The sequence below is a fragment of the Silene latifolia genome, chromosome 6, assembly GCF_048544455.1.
Source record: "Silene latifolia isolate original U9 population chromosome 6, ASM4854445v1, whole genome shotgun sequence".
In the NCBI taxonomy this organism is placed as follows: domain Eukaryota; kingdom Viridiplantae; phylum Streptophyta; class Magnoliopsida; order Caryophyllales; family Caryophyllaceae; genus Silene; species Silene latifolia.
This window is the reverse complement of record NC_133531.1, coordinates 112,929,841-112,946,935: the sequence shown is the minus strand read 5'-3', so window position 1 is coordinate 112,946,935 and position 17,095 is coordinate 112,929,841. Positions and strand designations below refer to the sequence as shown.

The 17,095-nt window shown below is 37.1% G+C and overlaps 1 non-coding gene across 1 annotated transcript; it reads left to right on the top strand.

Moving 5' to 3' along the window:
* The first annotated feature begins 560 nt into the window (after nt 1-560).
* Nucleotides 561-651, top strand: LOC141589038 (small nucleolar RNA snoR8a). The gene has a single exon (XR_012519996.1). It is a non-coding gene; the product is annotated as a small nucleolar RNA snoR8a (small nucleolar RNA).
* Nucleotides 652-17,095: the final 16,444 nt, after the last annotated feature.

Genomic DNA, 17,095 nt, shown 5'->3' with positions numbered 1-17,095 from the left:
AAAAATCTGATAAATGTTGAGAGTATATAATGCAAGTTCCACCAAAACCCTACTCATTTCTCATTTTGCGCCTCTTAATAATCCTCCTCCCTCAAATTCTGTATTATCTTTCTTTTCCCCTCTTCTATCATATTTCTCCATCAGTCCCCATTATTTCTACTATATCATTCAATCAAACATTTATTATTCTTCATCTCTGATTTATGTAATCAATTTTTTCTATTACAAAGTTTATTTGATCAAATTAATTACAAATTTTGAAGAAATGATTATGAAATATTGGATGGTTGAGCAACTATATGAGAAGCTATTAAAGAGAAATATAAAATCGTGATAGAGGATTTAGTAGTGTATATTATCTTTATAAACATGGCCGTAAAATCCAAACATCATAGCTTGGTACTTAAATTTTCAATTGTGATTCTTGTTTATACTTCATGTATGTTTAAACCTCTCTATCTCAATCCTTCTCATCCTCTTCTGTTTTATTCAATCGTTTTCGTTATTTGATTAATTCATTAACATGTGTTTGATATAATTTTAAACTTTATTTTGGGGTAAATATAGCGATGATTAAAGAAATTTCTGGTTCTGAAACTAGCTATCATCTTGGCGTGACAAACTCTTATACACCCATAGAATTTGAGCTTTTTTTTTTACCTCCAATTAATTATTTTTTATTTGTTTGTGTTAAATTACTTTTTTTTTCTATATTATTTAATATAATTAATGATTTTTACTATTTCAATTTACTGAAGTTCTGAATGTTGCAATTTTTGTGGTATGATAGACTTCTTGTAATTAATGAAATGAAACCATGAAATCATAATATAATTAATGAGTTGGAGAGATTAATAAATGAAAAGAGGAGAGATGGCAATTAATTTGCAAATGGAACGTGAGGTTGCAAGTGAAATGAAAGAATTTGGACTCCCTCAAAATAAGGGACCAATAGAAAAGCTTGAAATGCTTCAGCTTTTATAGATAGGGGATGGATACCAATTTTAGAGGAGTATAAAATAAATTAAATTGGCCATATCTTTTCACCCAACATATCTCTTAGCCTTATTTTTTCCACATACCCATATTCCTGGCGTTCTCTTTCGTCTTTGTCATTTCAACTCCGTTAATTTTTTTATTGTAAAATAAATCGAGTTATTCTATACCTCTTATAATCTTATCTTAACTATATATTTATCAATTATTCCAACTTTTGCCCATACAATTTTAACATTTTACGCCTTAGTATCTTTTTTTATTTGGCAGAATTATTTGGGTATAAACGTGTATCGCTCGTTGTCAATAGTATATTTAACATGCAAGTTTGCATTTCAAGTATGATGTGTTGCAAAGCTAACGATTATAATTTGAGATTGGATAAAATTTTTATAAGACGATATTGCATAAGTGTATTGTAAAACAAATTTGTTAATAGTTGCTTTCCAGTTAATATGGATTATGATTTTTGGTGGCTAAATATGTTTCACATAATATTTATGTAGAAATAAAATAGTCCGTCTCATTGAAGACAACCACTATCCGTCACAAGTTGAAGATAGATAGTGACCCTCTCACAAAATGCAAGTGGGAGGGCAAGTGGGGGTATCCATTTCCCTTCACTTGCACTATCCATTTGTATTTTGTGAGAGGGACACTATCCGTCTTCAGCTTGTGACGAAAAGTGTCCGTCTTCAATAAAAATTTGTGATATCACTCAATGACCACTGTAGAAGTGCTTTTTTTTTTTTTAAATATTGTAAAGTGACACAATATTAGAAAAAAAAGAACTTCTATATTTCTATTAAGTGCCATGGTAAAAATATATAAGTAATTTATTTTCGCAGTACATTTTTTACTCATTACAATACTTTTTGCACCAAACTTTCCATTTGTCTACCCTTGACTAAAAACACATCAAACCTAATTCTCTCTACCTTCTCTCTATTATTGAATCCTTAACCTCTTCAAATCCTTTCAAATTCTTCAATTATGAATGATTATTCGAGTATAGAGCAAATATTTACTTCATTAATCTATTATTGACAATTAAATTGAGCCTTTGTAGGCTTTATTTTTTGCATTGCTTTTTAATTAGGGTTTTAGTACGGTTTGAGGGGGATATAGATCTACTTGGATGTCGCAATATAACATACGCACCGGTAGTTTTGGAATTAAGTCTGTAATCACACACCCAGAAGGCCAGAAGCACTCATAAATCAAAACTGGTCATTAAAACCCTCCGTGTTAAGTACAAAAACCTAGATGACCGTGTTTATGCCATGAAGAGTTGATGGGCAAGTCATTATTGAAGATGAATTTCAGAAGCTCATAAGCAGGCGCCTTAATATTTCTTTCTTTTTCTTCTTCACCTAGGTAGTGCGTAGTAATGGGTTTAGCTTGTTTTTTTTTTTCATTGTAGTACATGTATTTGTAAAATGAATTTATCAATAAAGCATATATATATATATATATCAACCGATTACATAATTAAAAGTGTCTATTCAAATAGTACATGATTAATTTATAATTTAATTTTTTTATGCACGATGATGTTGGTTTGAAAGATCACAGGAGAATGAGTGTGTGAAATTAGAAAGAGAAAATGGAATGAGAAATGAAAGAGGTATAATTGTCTACAGCGTACTGCGATGAGTAAAATGCGTACTGCGAAAATCAACACCCAATATATATTACTTTAATAATTGTCATTACTTAATTTGTTTACCTACAATCTTAAATCACTTTAATCTTAGTTTAATTTTTTTTGAAATTTCTTTATTCTTTTGAGAAAATAAAAAAATTGTCTCAATACATATAAAATCTTTTTTTTTCCCATTTTTGAATAAAATCATGCATATGGGGTATAAAGAAATAATGGAACAATAATTTTTTATAGCACCATCATTTTCTGCTTATGTACTATCAAATTTATGCTCATGTACCATTCAGTTTCATAATTTCATTGTCACTAATTTGAACCGAGAGAATAAAACTTTAAAACAAGGGAACAATTTCATATTTTTCAAAATCAACCTATTTTGTAATTTCAATTGAAAAATAGTACCACAAGATATACATCCAAATCATTGAAGTCAATTTCTCAAGAATTATTAGAGGCGTTGAGGAAACAAATTGTTGAATTATTTGGCAATTGTTTTTCAAAAAAATTTAGTTTATCAAAATTTGTCTTTTATAAAGCAGTTATCTCCTGTAAAGTTAACTTGTTAATCAGGTAAAGGCGAAGAAAAAATTGATGAGTAATCCACAACCTTTATGCTCATCTACCGGTCTAATTAGTTGAAAAAAATACATATAACTTTTAAAATCTGTAATTAGTAATCATGAGTAGCAGAATATGACTATTTGACTTAGATCTAAATTGTACCTTTTATTTTACTATTTTCTCGATTTTTGATATTGTAAAAAAGAACATTTCAAGACTTATATATACGATAGGTAGAATTGGCTCACATTTAAAATCACCAATATGCTATAACACGGAAGTTAAGTTTTAGTACAAAATTCTCATGTAATAATATTGATTGTTTATTATAGTTATACTTTCAAACTATTATAATATAATGGTATTAATATAAATTTCTAAAATTTAATTTATATATTATTTATATATGCGCGTGCAATTTTGCACAGATCCTAAACTAGTATACTACATATATAACTACCTTTACATCCTTTGAAATACTCATCAAATAAACAAAACTCACACCTCCAGGTGGTGGCAGTGGATACAACTTTGGTGAGAGTTGCCCACCGTGATATCTTACATATTTCGACTCCTTATTAACTCGTTGCTGCTTAAGAAATTGCAAGATGATCGCGATGTTCCCTTCCTTCATCGCAGTTGAACATGTGCTATCTAGAATGTCTTGGATAGCTACAGGTGAAACATTTTTTTCGCCAGAGAAAACGCAGCTACGTTTCCTTTCCCGACTCCCCAAGCAAAACACGCCTCTTTTAGGGAAAGGAAAGAGAACAATTTATTGCAAAGTTTACTACTTGAAATTGGTTCCTCTCCCACATTTAATCTCTAGTCTCACCCTTGACACATACTGGATTTTTAAATCAGGGGTATAAATAAAAGGATAAAGCAACAATAACGATCCACGAATTAAACTTCAATTGCTTATTATCAATTTGATTGGTTTCTTTCCAGAAATTATTATCAAGTTCAAGTTGATTAGTTTATTTCGTGCATGCTAACTCAAGTCTCCCATATAAATATATGTTATGGTAGATACCTTTTATATTTTTTATTGATTCGCAATGATTGGCAGTGAGTAGAGGGGGAAATAGTGGGCCACTTAACCGGTTTAACACTAGTTCAGACAATAAACTTTGCACTTCAAGATAGTGAGCTACAAGAAAAGATCAAGCAAACGTATAATCAGAAGATAGGTAGTTAGCTAGCTACAAGCTTCCTAGAAAATGTCAAACGACCCACTATTTTTCCCTTTACTCACTACCAAGTAGTGTACTCGATCGAGTTCAGCTTCACGCACTAAATATAATACCTCGTATATTTAGTTAATGTCAAAGGTCGAGTTACGGTGAAAATGCATTTTTAATTCATTAAATATGAGATTAATTTTTAAGAAGGAAAAAAAAATAAAAAAAATAAAAAGGGAGTTAGGCGTGTGGAAGAGAGACCAAAAGGGAAAGGGAGGTGTTGACTGAGGAAGGCTTTATCTTACACTAGATAAATAATAATAATAATAATAATAATAATAATAATAATAATAAGAAGAAGAAGAAGAAGAAGAAGAAGAAGAAGATAATAAAAATAAAAGGAACCTTCCTAGCAACTCCCCATCTAATACATCTACTAATATATAAACTCCCATGAACCTTATACATAATATCTTTTGCCTCACAAAACTCAAATCACATAAAACCTAAAAGAGAGAAAGGAGACTAGAGAAGGGAGATTTGTGCTTTCATCTTAAGATCTAAAAGGTATGATTTTTATAACTCCATCTTAAAATTGGTTATTTACGTTTCAAATATATATCACCGTTGACTACGACCACCGGTGACCGCCGACCCCACTGCCGTTGACCCTGCCGTAGCCCCGTTGACCGAAGGGTTTGATCACCGTGAGAAGGGTGGGTGTTGAGGGTGATTTTGGGGTGGTTTTTAAAGGATTGTTATGGGTAGCTTACATCTTAAATTATTTTATAAGACTAGTAGTAATTGAATGTAATTGATGTCTTATTTAGGTGAAGAATTTGTGGAAGAGCCTTATTGAATTTAATTGCTTATTGTTGAGGATTGCTTGAAAGGTAGAAAACTACTCAATCTTTTGACTTGTTTTGCATATTGTTGTGAATTTGGCATGTTGAATAAACTATTAACATTGTGAGATGGCTTGTGGTATTATTAAAACTATCTTTCTTAGATGAGTTGCTGAAATTATTTATCTCATGCTTATGTTGTTATTGTTGTTGATTAATATATAAACTGCTGGAATATTGTGAAATTGTTAGCGATGGAATATTGTTGGAGTTGTCGGCATGAGATACGTTATAGGTCGTCCGGGCACAACTGCGGCTGTGGACCTGATCTCGGTAGGCCAGACACGAGGCGTGAGAGGCAGTCGACCTGCTCATTGTGGTCGGCCAGGCACGGTGGTGATAGGGGTTTACCGCGGACCTGAGATATGTGTGTCGTTGTGTGGCGTGATGTGGAGTGACGTGAGGATGGGCACGAGTTTAGGTTGTGTTACATTTGTTGGTTAATTATATTGTTTATTGTAGGATTGGTAAAGCATGTTTTTGCATTGTTTAGTTTTCTATTCTACCTTTGGTTGACGGGTTCTTGTTGTTTATGTCAAAAATAAATTTATCGCTTGCTTTAATTGATGGTGACCTGTAATGAACCATTTAATATTTCCGGTTACATGGGGAGCATATTAATAAACAAGTTGGATTTCTGAGATGTGCTGGATGCCTTAAGGGGAGCTTTGGGACACGAGGACCTTATTGAAGTCTAGCTATTACATAGTCGTTAATAAAACATTACTTACTTTAATTCCGCCGCTATGTAATTTTAATTCATTTAAACAGTTTGGTTGAGTTGTAATAAAGCCTTTTTAATTTATTTAGTAAATTAATTATTTATTTAAAGTACCTTTAATTTGTATATGTTTTTCTTTTAGGATCAATTAACATGAATAATCCAGACTATTGGCCATCTTCTTATATTAATCCGAACTTCTTTTTAACCCACAATAAACCAAACTATTGCTCTTTCTTCTTGTGACGATCTCGAGTAACCTACTACCCTCTTAACCGGTTAACTAACCTTCTTATTTGTTTTTCTTATTTTAAACCCTTATTATTTGCTTTTTTAGTTAATTCTTAACTGGCATCCCTAAGTTATAACTTATAACCCTCACAAATCCCCTCACCCAACCCCTCTTCCTCACCGTATCGCCACCACCACCATCCACCCCAATAACCTTTGCCCAACTCATGGACCTCCTATACGCACCGCCCACAACTACCATAAAAACACAACCCCGCAACCACCATAACCACAAATTAAAATGTACCGCAAAATAGAAATGGTGATTACAATTTTCGAAACTTCGATTGTGATGAATGATGACGATGAAACTTCTTTATTGTGAGGACGATGATGATTATGCGAAGGTTCGATTGTGATTAGAATGGGTTGGGCTTCTTGATTGGATATGGGCTGGGCTTCTTCCTCTCTATCCACCTGGGCTGGGTCGTGCGCGTGACTCGGGTTGATGGACCAGCAATCGGATGTGGTTGTTGGGTTGGGCAGCCAGGGAGGTTGTTAATGGAGATAGGGGGATTCAGAAGGGACTTCGAGCTCTAGTGTGTCGTCTTTCTCTCTTCTGATACAAAATTATGATTTTGATTTTAATCAAATGTTAAATATAGTAATAGGGTGAGTTTGAAGAGAAGGGGGTGGGTAATTGGGTATTATACAGTGATAAAATGTTAAATACAGTAATATTGTGAAAGGTTGGAGAGGTTTGTTGATGATGTTAATGATTTTGATTAGTTGTTAAAATACAAATCATAGAAGAAGAGAAGAGTGAGTGGTGCTTTGAAGATGAATATGGATTTTGGGGGAAGAAGATGTGGAGTGTCAGATTTTTTACAGGAAAGGGTGAGTTTGGGAAGATGAGGTTGGTTATTATTATTTTAATTGTTTGCCACGTCATACTTTACTTGACATAACAGGTAACAAAATTGTCAAGTCTATTATGAGAAGAGGAGTGCAATAGTTTGGTTTATTTTGAAATTAAAAGAAGTTCGGATTATTTTACGAAGACCCCTGATAGTTGGATTATTCCTATTAAATAATCCTTTTTTTTTATACTTACTACCTCAGATAACTGAGATGGTAACACCTTTATTTATTGAGAATGCCTTGCTAAAGGCTCCTTAATAAATGAGGGTGTTCCACTAAACTTCGAACGACCTCCATTTCTTCATTACTTGGTGGAATGTAGCTTATGACCATGTGTTGGAAATTTAAGACAGTAAGTAGTCGGACTATCGTGTTTTCGGTTACTTGTCGTTATGAGTACCTAGACCAAAACAATATTTATAACTTCACAAATAAACTACTCTACTATTAGTAAAAAGGTAAGTAAAGGTCGGATCCCAATGGACGGGTATTGATGTAGGATTTTCGATTGTAAATGGTCGTGTCTAAGGGTGTCACAATTTCGGGTTGAGATAGGAGATCAACTAAACTAATCAACAATAAAAATAAAGCAATGAAAGCAAGCAAGATGATTAAAATGTAAACAAATGATTAAAAGTACTAGGGTGTCATGGGTTCATAGGGGATACATGGGAATTGATCATACAAACATATTCTCAAATTATAAGCAAGCAATTATTGTTGTGATAGGATCGAGTTGGTTTATATCTTACAATCCTAGGAAGGTTTGGGTCCTGGAACCGAATCGATTAGATTGTACAACACCTACAAGTCGACTTAATCCTCCCTACTCAACTATATGCATGGTCTAATGAGACTCGAGTTGGTTTATGTCTTACAAGTCTCATTGAATAGGTAAGTGATGGGTAAAAAATGCAAGGATTCATAGGCTCGCATTTCACCAAACATAACATGTGCATAAGTTGAGATCACAACAAGCAAGCAAATAAATTATGTGAACATATTAGATTAAGCATGAATCATCCCCCATGTTGGTTTCCCTTAATTACCCATTAACCCTAGTTAAGAGACTACTCACTCATTATCAAGTTTAACATGCTAACAAGGTTGTCAATCATATTAACAAGGCAAAACATGATGAATGAATGGAAATGATTAACAATAATTAAAACAAGGATTAAGAGAGACTTATACCTAAAGATGATTCCAAAATAATAAGCAAAGAATAATAGAAGTACTTGATGATTGATGGAAGGTTGTCAATCTCCCAATAATACCCAAATAATCTTCAATTACCCAAAATAAATGATGAACAATAGAGAAATTAAGGAAATGATATTTGTATTAAATCTTAATTAAGAGTTGATTACAAGATTAAGATGAGATTAAAATTGGATTAGAATAACCTAAAAAGAGCATGATAATCTAATTAGTATAATGGGGTATTTATACTAAGGATTAGGTACATAAATTAGGGTTACTAAGGGCTTAAATGACGATTAAGACCCTAAAGAAAAGTTGAGGAAGTGCTCCTTTCGAGGGAGATGCGCATATCCGTTTTGGTGGTCTTCATGGAATACGCTCGTCCTGAGCGGCTTGGCTGAGGGACGGTCTGCACTGGAGAGGAATCCGAGCGGATTGGTGAGGGCGACGCTCGGATTGAGAGGGACCAGGACGAGTGTCTTGGTCATGGGACGCTCGGATTGTAGCAGGCCAAGACGCTCGTCCCGTGCACTGCGACGCCCGGATCAGCAGCCAATCACGTCTTCTTCTTTTCTTTCTCCAACAATCCTCAAGGATCTTGTTGGAGATGCAAGGATCTTTTCATCATTGCCCATTTACTTCATTATTTACAAAGGCCTTCTAGTCTTGTCTTTCCTTTGATGCTTGGTCATTAGATTCGATCAATTTAGCTCCATTTTGCCATAAAAATGCAAGGTTCTTACTCCTTTCCTACCAAGGGATCAAAACCTCAAAGAATATGCAAAACGAAAGACTAAAGATAGTAAATGACCCAATTTTGCACTAAAAAGCATAGGAACGAGGCTAATTCGGGGACTAAATATACTCTAAAATAAGTCACATCAAATATCTCCAAACCGAACCTTTGCTCGTCCCGAGTAAAGAGGTGACAAAAACTAGGACCTTTATTTAAACTAACCTACTAATATAGCCGATGTGAGACAATTAGCGGGTCTCACTCCGCCCTTTCAACTCACAACAAGACAACCATGAGGTAGGATGCCTTCTTGCAAGGCAAGGCGGGGCTTGCCAAAATGGCGACACATCCAAGCATTAAGCACACAAAACAAGTAATGGATGCATCTACAAAAGAATAGACACTTTTCTCATCTAATTAGCGAAAATTATCTAAAGGGGAAGCAATTCAAGGGTACAAATTCCATTATAGATACGGTTTCTTCAAACTACTAAGCCTAGAAGGATACCAATAAATCACACCCAAGTTGTGTCAAGCTAGGGTACCTTTGTCCTCAATCGTTAAATGCTTTTGTCAAGAGTAGATTCCCTATGGTGTTAGAAACACTGGAGGATCGTGGAATTCCCTTTCTTACCTAGACAAGAAGAAGGGCCGTCCCCTCTCTACCATGCACAAAAATGGATACGATGGAAAAGGGATCAATAGAATTTGAGTTTCATATGGGAGTTTGCTTTTGTTGTTGTTTTCCCCCCCAATTTCTTGTTGCATTTGACATTTTGAGAACATTTCTTTGCCATTTGTTTTGATGTTTGGTATTTTCAATACTTGACAACTTTCAACCTTTTGCATTTCTTTTGAACATTTTCAAAGTCACCCCAATTAGTAACGAGGGTGCCTTATATTTGAAGCATAGGAGTTTTCATTATTGTTACTCCTCTTTTCTTTTGATGCAATTGCAAACTTTCTTGACTTTCATTTCAATTCTTGAACTCAAATTTTGAACAATTTTTGTGCCCATTCCCTTTGATGATAAAACGTGGTAGAATGTGGATGATGGTTGCATGGTTTCAAGGGTCACCTTGGAATAAACGGTAGCCAAGGAGTTATCACACCACAAGGTACTCTTAACTAGGCCTTAATCCATGGGTCAAAGGATACTAGCATGACACATCCTAGGGTGTTTTATAAGCATTCTAACAAGCAAAGTCTTAAGAAAAAAAAGTATCTACAAGGGCCTTATATACACACTTGTCAAGCTTCCCAAATAGACGGTTTCACAAAACTTTTCCTAAATGCAACTATATGCCATGATGCAACTAACATTTATACAACCTAATGCATATGCTTCTACCAATTAGTATGCCAAATAATCTAGATGCAATCCTAATTTCACATTGTTTATACCGCATCAATCAAAATAAAGCCATATAGTCATTAACATAAAGAGGAAAAAGGAGATTGGAAAGATCATACCATGCGGTCTTCAATATCCCCATGTCTCGAATGTGGCGTAGTCGATCAATGTGAAAAGGATGAACAAACACAATATATACAAAACAATATATACAAGACTACACTACAAAGGAAATGAACATGTTTTTGGATTTTTCAATTTTTCAAATTTTTATGTATTTTTCGAAATTTTTCAATTTTTTCAATTTTTGTTTAAAAAGTCAAGTTAGAATTTCCCATCCCCACACTAGTATGGGCATTGTCCTCAATGGCGATAGGAAATTATGAAATCTATATGAAAATGCATGATTTCTAAACTAAATGCAAACTAGACTAAACTATACTGCATGATGCATGGGTTTTTGTTATGGTGGAGAGCATAATTTATATTAGCTCCCAATGCATATGCATAAACTTCCCCAAACCAAAATAGACACTATGTCTAATGTCAAAATTTTTGGGGGAGTTCATGCATAAAAATGCTATGCATGAAACTAGAATTTGTCATTTTGGATTTTGAAAATGGGAACAATAAAATGAACACCTCAATGGAACCGAGGTGTTAGTCCTCTAGATGATGCTAGGACTCCACAAATTATGATCAAGATAAAAAAATTATAAGAAAAACAAGAGAAGTAGACAAACCATAAAGGAGGTGTAGGAATGTAGAATCCTCCCAAGAGTTTGCTAGTCCTCAATCTTCGCCCACGACGTCATCATCATCGTCTCCATCATCATCATCATCAACTTCCTGTGGGGTAATATCCGTATAAGACCCTCTAAATTTAGGACTATAACGTAAATTTAGCATGTGAATTATTGTCATAAAATATAAAACAGCAAAGAAACGATGAGTATAAAAGAATTAACCTCGGGTCCTTTATGGTGCGGCGTAAAGAACAGAAATCAAACGAGATTCCCTCCTAATTGTTGCACCCAAGACTTGTCCGAGATATGCCCTTGTGCTAGATGGTGTTCTCCGATTGCCTTGCAATATTGGGAGAACTTGTTGTGAGGTTTTCGAGATGTGAGATCTAGGTTTCAGAGAGAAACTGTCTCCAAAACCCTAGTTTTCTGTAAAATGAATTGTCTAGGTCACAAAAGGAGAGGAGCTCTCCTTTTGTGTGTTTCGGCCAAAACCGAGAGCCCTCATGGGGAAGTGGGCTTCCACTTCCTCTTACTTTTAGCTCGAGGTCCAGTTCGCCAAATGCTAAAATGTATATGACGGGTTTGTATTATAAACTGTCATCGGTTATCGGTTATTAATACATCGACTAATAACACGGATTAGTTGAAGTATTAATACATGTCCGACAAAGACAATATTGTATAATTAATATTCAATATACATTAATTAAATATAAATCGCTTATATTTAATTTTACGAATTAACTGGTTAATTCGCCTTAGCCCATGATATTTAATCCGTATCAAATATAATATCTCAACATCATATTTTGACTAATTATTAGTCAAGTAACTCGGACTAACTGGTTAGTCAAATTTGGCATCCACATGACTGTATTTTCATACTGTCACATCTCTCAAACGTATCCTATAGGTGTGACTTTTAGGGACCAGTTGATCACCGCCATCTGTATGACAATAACGTCAAACTTATCTAGCAAGCCAACCGTTATTGATAAACGTGGATCAACTGATAATAATACCAAAAGTATGCCCTTTGATCCTTTTAGAGGTTTATAAGTCCTTGCACTAACTGTTAAGGACACCAACCCCAACAAGCTCCCACTTGTCCGTACAAGTGTATGTGCAATGACGTTATCCGCACTAACTGGAGGACACAAGCTCCAACAAACTCCCACTTGTCCGTACAAGTGTATGTGCGATAACCGATTCTCATATTCATTTAAAATTTCTCCCACTCAATGTAAAACAATTTGCAGATCTGGATCCACAAAGGTCGTATTTTACAATCGATCTGTATCTAGAGTGGTTTCCCCGACTAGAGAGTAACTTAACTGATAAAACGAATCCGTATCCGAGCATGGCCATGCATTTCGATTCTGACTCCTCGAGTGGCCCCGAGAAATATCGAGTACGATAAAGGCTGAATATTTGCTTCAACTCGACTCCTTCCGATCTAAGCACAACATGAAATGACCCCGGAAAAATCTACTTGGCCCCTATTACGGATGACCGTGAGAAAGAAACCAAAGTCACCCAAAATCGGCCGTAGTCTCAAGAGACAGTCGATAGTCAAAAGAATCGACTCTTAGGATCACCATGGAAGTCCTATCCACGACCGGCCAACGAATGTTATAAAACATTTAGGACTCCACGTCGATGTCACAAGTGTGTCCTACGAAATATCCGTATAAATCGCCTCTGTGATTGGTCGGTCAACCGGTTGACTTATGGCTCGTTGAACCCACCATCAACCAACGTCACAAAATAATTGCCGAGTTATCAGCTCATGTGGGCAATTAAGGACTGAAAAAGATATAATGTTCGTTCAGTTCACTTTGTGGTGTTCAAAATTTGTCGTACAAATCCACATGACAAACAAAATATATATATAAAATATCAAAACGATGATGTCGTATAGAGTACAAGAGAGAATGAATCTGATCCATAAAAGAGTACTACAACTTAGGAACACGTTTAATTCCCATGGAATTAACGTGCCCTTCATGCTTATCTTGTCGTAATGCTTTAGTGAGAGGATCTGCTATGTTATCATCTCAGAGCAATCTTTTCTATCACTACTTCCTTTTGCTCCACGTAATCCCGGATTAGATGAGCTTTCCGTTGTACATGTCTAGACTTGTTGCTAGACTTTGGCTCCTTAGCTTGGAAGATGGCACCACTATTGTCGCAATAGATGGTGATCGGGTCATTCGAACTAGGCACTACAGAGAGCCCATGTAAGAATTGACGCATCCATATCGCTTCCTTTGTAGCTTCAGACGCGGCATAGTACTCGGACTCAGTCGTAGAAATTGTAACAGTTTGTTTCGAACTCTTCCAGTGATGCAGCGCCATTAAGAGTAAAAACGAATCGGATCGAGATCTCGAGTCATCTCGATCCGTTTGGAAGCTAGCATCTGCAGAATCGGTTGCGCATAGCTTTTGATCGCCTCCATAAGTCAATGCCCAATCTTTAGTCCTCCGTAGGTACTTAAGAATGTTCTTGACAGACAGCCAATGTGGTTCACCGGATCTTTGTTGGAATCGACTTGTCATACTCAATGCATATGCCACGTCCGGACGTGTGCATATCATGGCATACATGATTGATCCTATTGCCGAAGCATATGGAATCCGTGTCATGCGCTCTTTCTCTTCCGGTGTCTCTGGTGCCTGAGACTTGCTCAAATGCACCCCTGGAGCCATAGGAAGGAACCCCTTCTTGGAGTTAGTCATGCTGAATCTCTCTAGGACTTTGTCTATGTAAGACTCCTGACTGAGAGATAACATCCGTCGTGATCTATCTCGATAGATACGAATGCCTAGAATTCTTTGTGCCTCTCCCAGATCTTTCATCTGGAAATGGTTTTTCAACCATACTTTCACCGAAGTTAAGAGAGGTATGTCATTCCCAATCAGGAGTATGTCGTCGACATACAATATTAGGAAGACAATCTTGCTCCCACTCGACTTGATATATAGACATGGTTCCTCGACCGATCGAGTAAATCCATTTTCTTTAATCACTTGGTCGAAGCGATGATTCCAACTCCGAGATGCTTGCTTAAGTCCATAAATGGAACGCTTAAGTTTGCATACTTTCTTAGGATGTTGTGGATCGATGAAACCTTCGGGTTGCACCATGTACAACTCTTCCTCCAAAAAGCCGTTTAAGAAGGCGGTTTTCACATCCATTTGCCAAATTTCATAGTCATGAAAAGCGGCGATCGCTAAGATAATCCGAATGGAACGCAGCATGACTACGGGTGCAAAAATCTCATCATAGTGCAAACCTGGCACTTGGGTGAAACCTTTAGCAACTAGTCGTGCTTTATAGATATCTTGTTGACCTTCCACATGATGCTTTATCTTGTAAAGCCATTTGCATTGAAGGGGACGAACCTTAGCGAGTAAGTCAACAAGATCCCATACGTTGTTCTCATACATGGAGTCCATCTCGGATTGCATGACCTCAAGCCATAGCTTTGAGTCAGAACTAGTCATGGCACCTTTATAGGTTGCGGGTTCACTACTCGTTAAGAGTAGAACGTCATCTATGTCATGTTCCTCGACCATACCAATGTATCTGTCCGGAGGAATAGAGACCCTTCCCGACCTCCTAGGTTCCTCAGGAATATTCACCGCAGCCGGGATTGAAGGAACAGGTTCCTCCAATGGTTGCTCGGTGTTTGGTTCTGGAATCTCCGACAGGTCGAAGGTTCTATCACTCTTTGCATTCTCGAGAAATTCCTTCTCTAAGAATGTCGCACTAGCCGCAACAAAAACGCGTTGTTCGGTTGGCGAATAGAAGTAATGACCAAGCGTTCCTTTAGGATAACCTATAAAGTATGTCTTGACCGATCGCGGGCCGAGCTTATCCTCGTGTCTCCACTTGACATAAGCCTCGCAGCCCCAAACCCGTATAAAGGACAAGTTAGGGACCGTTCCCTTCCATAGTTCATATGGAGTCTTGTCAATGACTTTAGACGGACTTCGGTTAAGTATTAGAGCGGTGACGTAAGAGCATAACCCCACAATGAGTCGGGCAACACGGTGTGACTCATCATGGATCGAACCATATCAAGTAGTGTTCGATTTCTCCGTTCGGACACACCATTCGGCTGAGGTGTTCCAGGTGGAGTTAAGCGTAAGGCAATCCCACAGTCTTTAAGGTGTTGATCAAACTCGTGAGAAAGATACTCGCCACCACGATCCGAACGCAGTGTTTTAATCTTTCTACCTAATAGGTTCTGTACCCTATTCTGGTATTCCTTGAATTTCTCAAAGGATTCACTTTTGTGCTTCATTAAGTAGACATAGCCATATCTACTTAAATCGTCCGTGAAAGTGATGAAATACCTATAGCCTTCTCGTGCGGTGATTGACATAGGTCCACATACATCCGTGTGTATGAGCCCTAATAGGTCGGCAGCGCGCATTCCAACACCTTTGAAGGAAATCCGAGTCATCTTACCGATGAGACATGATTCACACGTGCCAAATGATTGAAAATCAAAGGCCGAGATAGCTCCATGTTTGATGAGTGTTTTACGCGTTTCTCATTAATGTGTCCCATACGACGAGTGCCATAGATACGTTTGATCTTTGTCACCAACCTTTAACTTTTTATTCATTACGTGTAATATTTCCGTGGTCGGATCTAAAACATAAATTCCGTTCATGGAGACGCCTTGTCAGTAAATCATATCGTGTAATGAGAAAATGCAAGTATTATTCTCTATTACAAATGAAAAACCAAGTTTATCAAGTGCGAAACCGAAATAATGTTTTTCGAAAGATCGGGTACATAATAGCAATCATATAATGATAACTCAAATCCGCTAGGAAGTTGGATCACATATGTTCCCCTCGAGACGGCAGCCACTCTTGCTCCATTCCCGACACGCAGGTCAACCTCACCCTTTACGAGAGGTTCGAGATTTCGGAGGCCCTGCACATGATTACACAGATGAGAACCACAACCAGTATCAAGTACCCAAGTTCCGTAACTTGCGTGGTTAATCTCAATCATATGAATAAAAGTAGAAGAAGAGGAAGACATACCAACGGGTTTAACGCGACCGCTTTTATGTCCTCATGATAAACAGGACATGTGCGTCTCCAATGCCCGATCTTGTGGCGGTGATGGCATTCCATGTTTTCATTCTTGCTCTTTGTCGTGCCTGATGAGGTGCTCGACTCACCAGGCCCACTCTTACCTGAACCCGACTTCTTGAACTTCGCCTTACCTACTGCTAGGTTTGCCTGAGCTTTGCCCTTACCCTTTCCCTTGTTTGTCACAACGAGAACATCCTGTTTCATGCTCCCACTGAACTTCATGTCCTTCTCGGGCCCGTACGAGGAGGGAGTGCGGTTCATGGGGAGTTTTCTTCAAATCATTCATATAGTAATTCGCTCTAAATTGCGAATAACCATCGTGGAGTGAGTGAAGTATGCGGTCAATAACAATGTTCTCGCTGATCTTACAATCAAAGGTCTCCATCTTCTCGACATTCTCAATCATGCTGAGAATGTGTGGGCTAACCGGTTGGCCCTTTCGGAGTCTCGCATCAAAGAAGCGAGTGGTATGCTCATAGGTCACGATTCTCGGTGCTTTCGAGAATTCCTTGGTGAGCGTGGTGAAAATCTTGTTCGCACCATGGGCTATGAAGCGTTTCAGCAAATTGGGTTCCATTGCAAAAATGAGTACGTTTTTAATCGCACCCGCTTCCATACATAAATCATTAAACTTGGTGATTTCAGCAGCTCTAGCCGTGGGACCTGGGTTTGCCGGGATGGGCTCCAAGAGATATTTGAGCTTCCGTCGGCGCGGCGGCATTCCGTAATGCCGCCTCCCAGTCCGCGAAG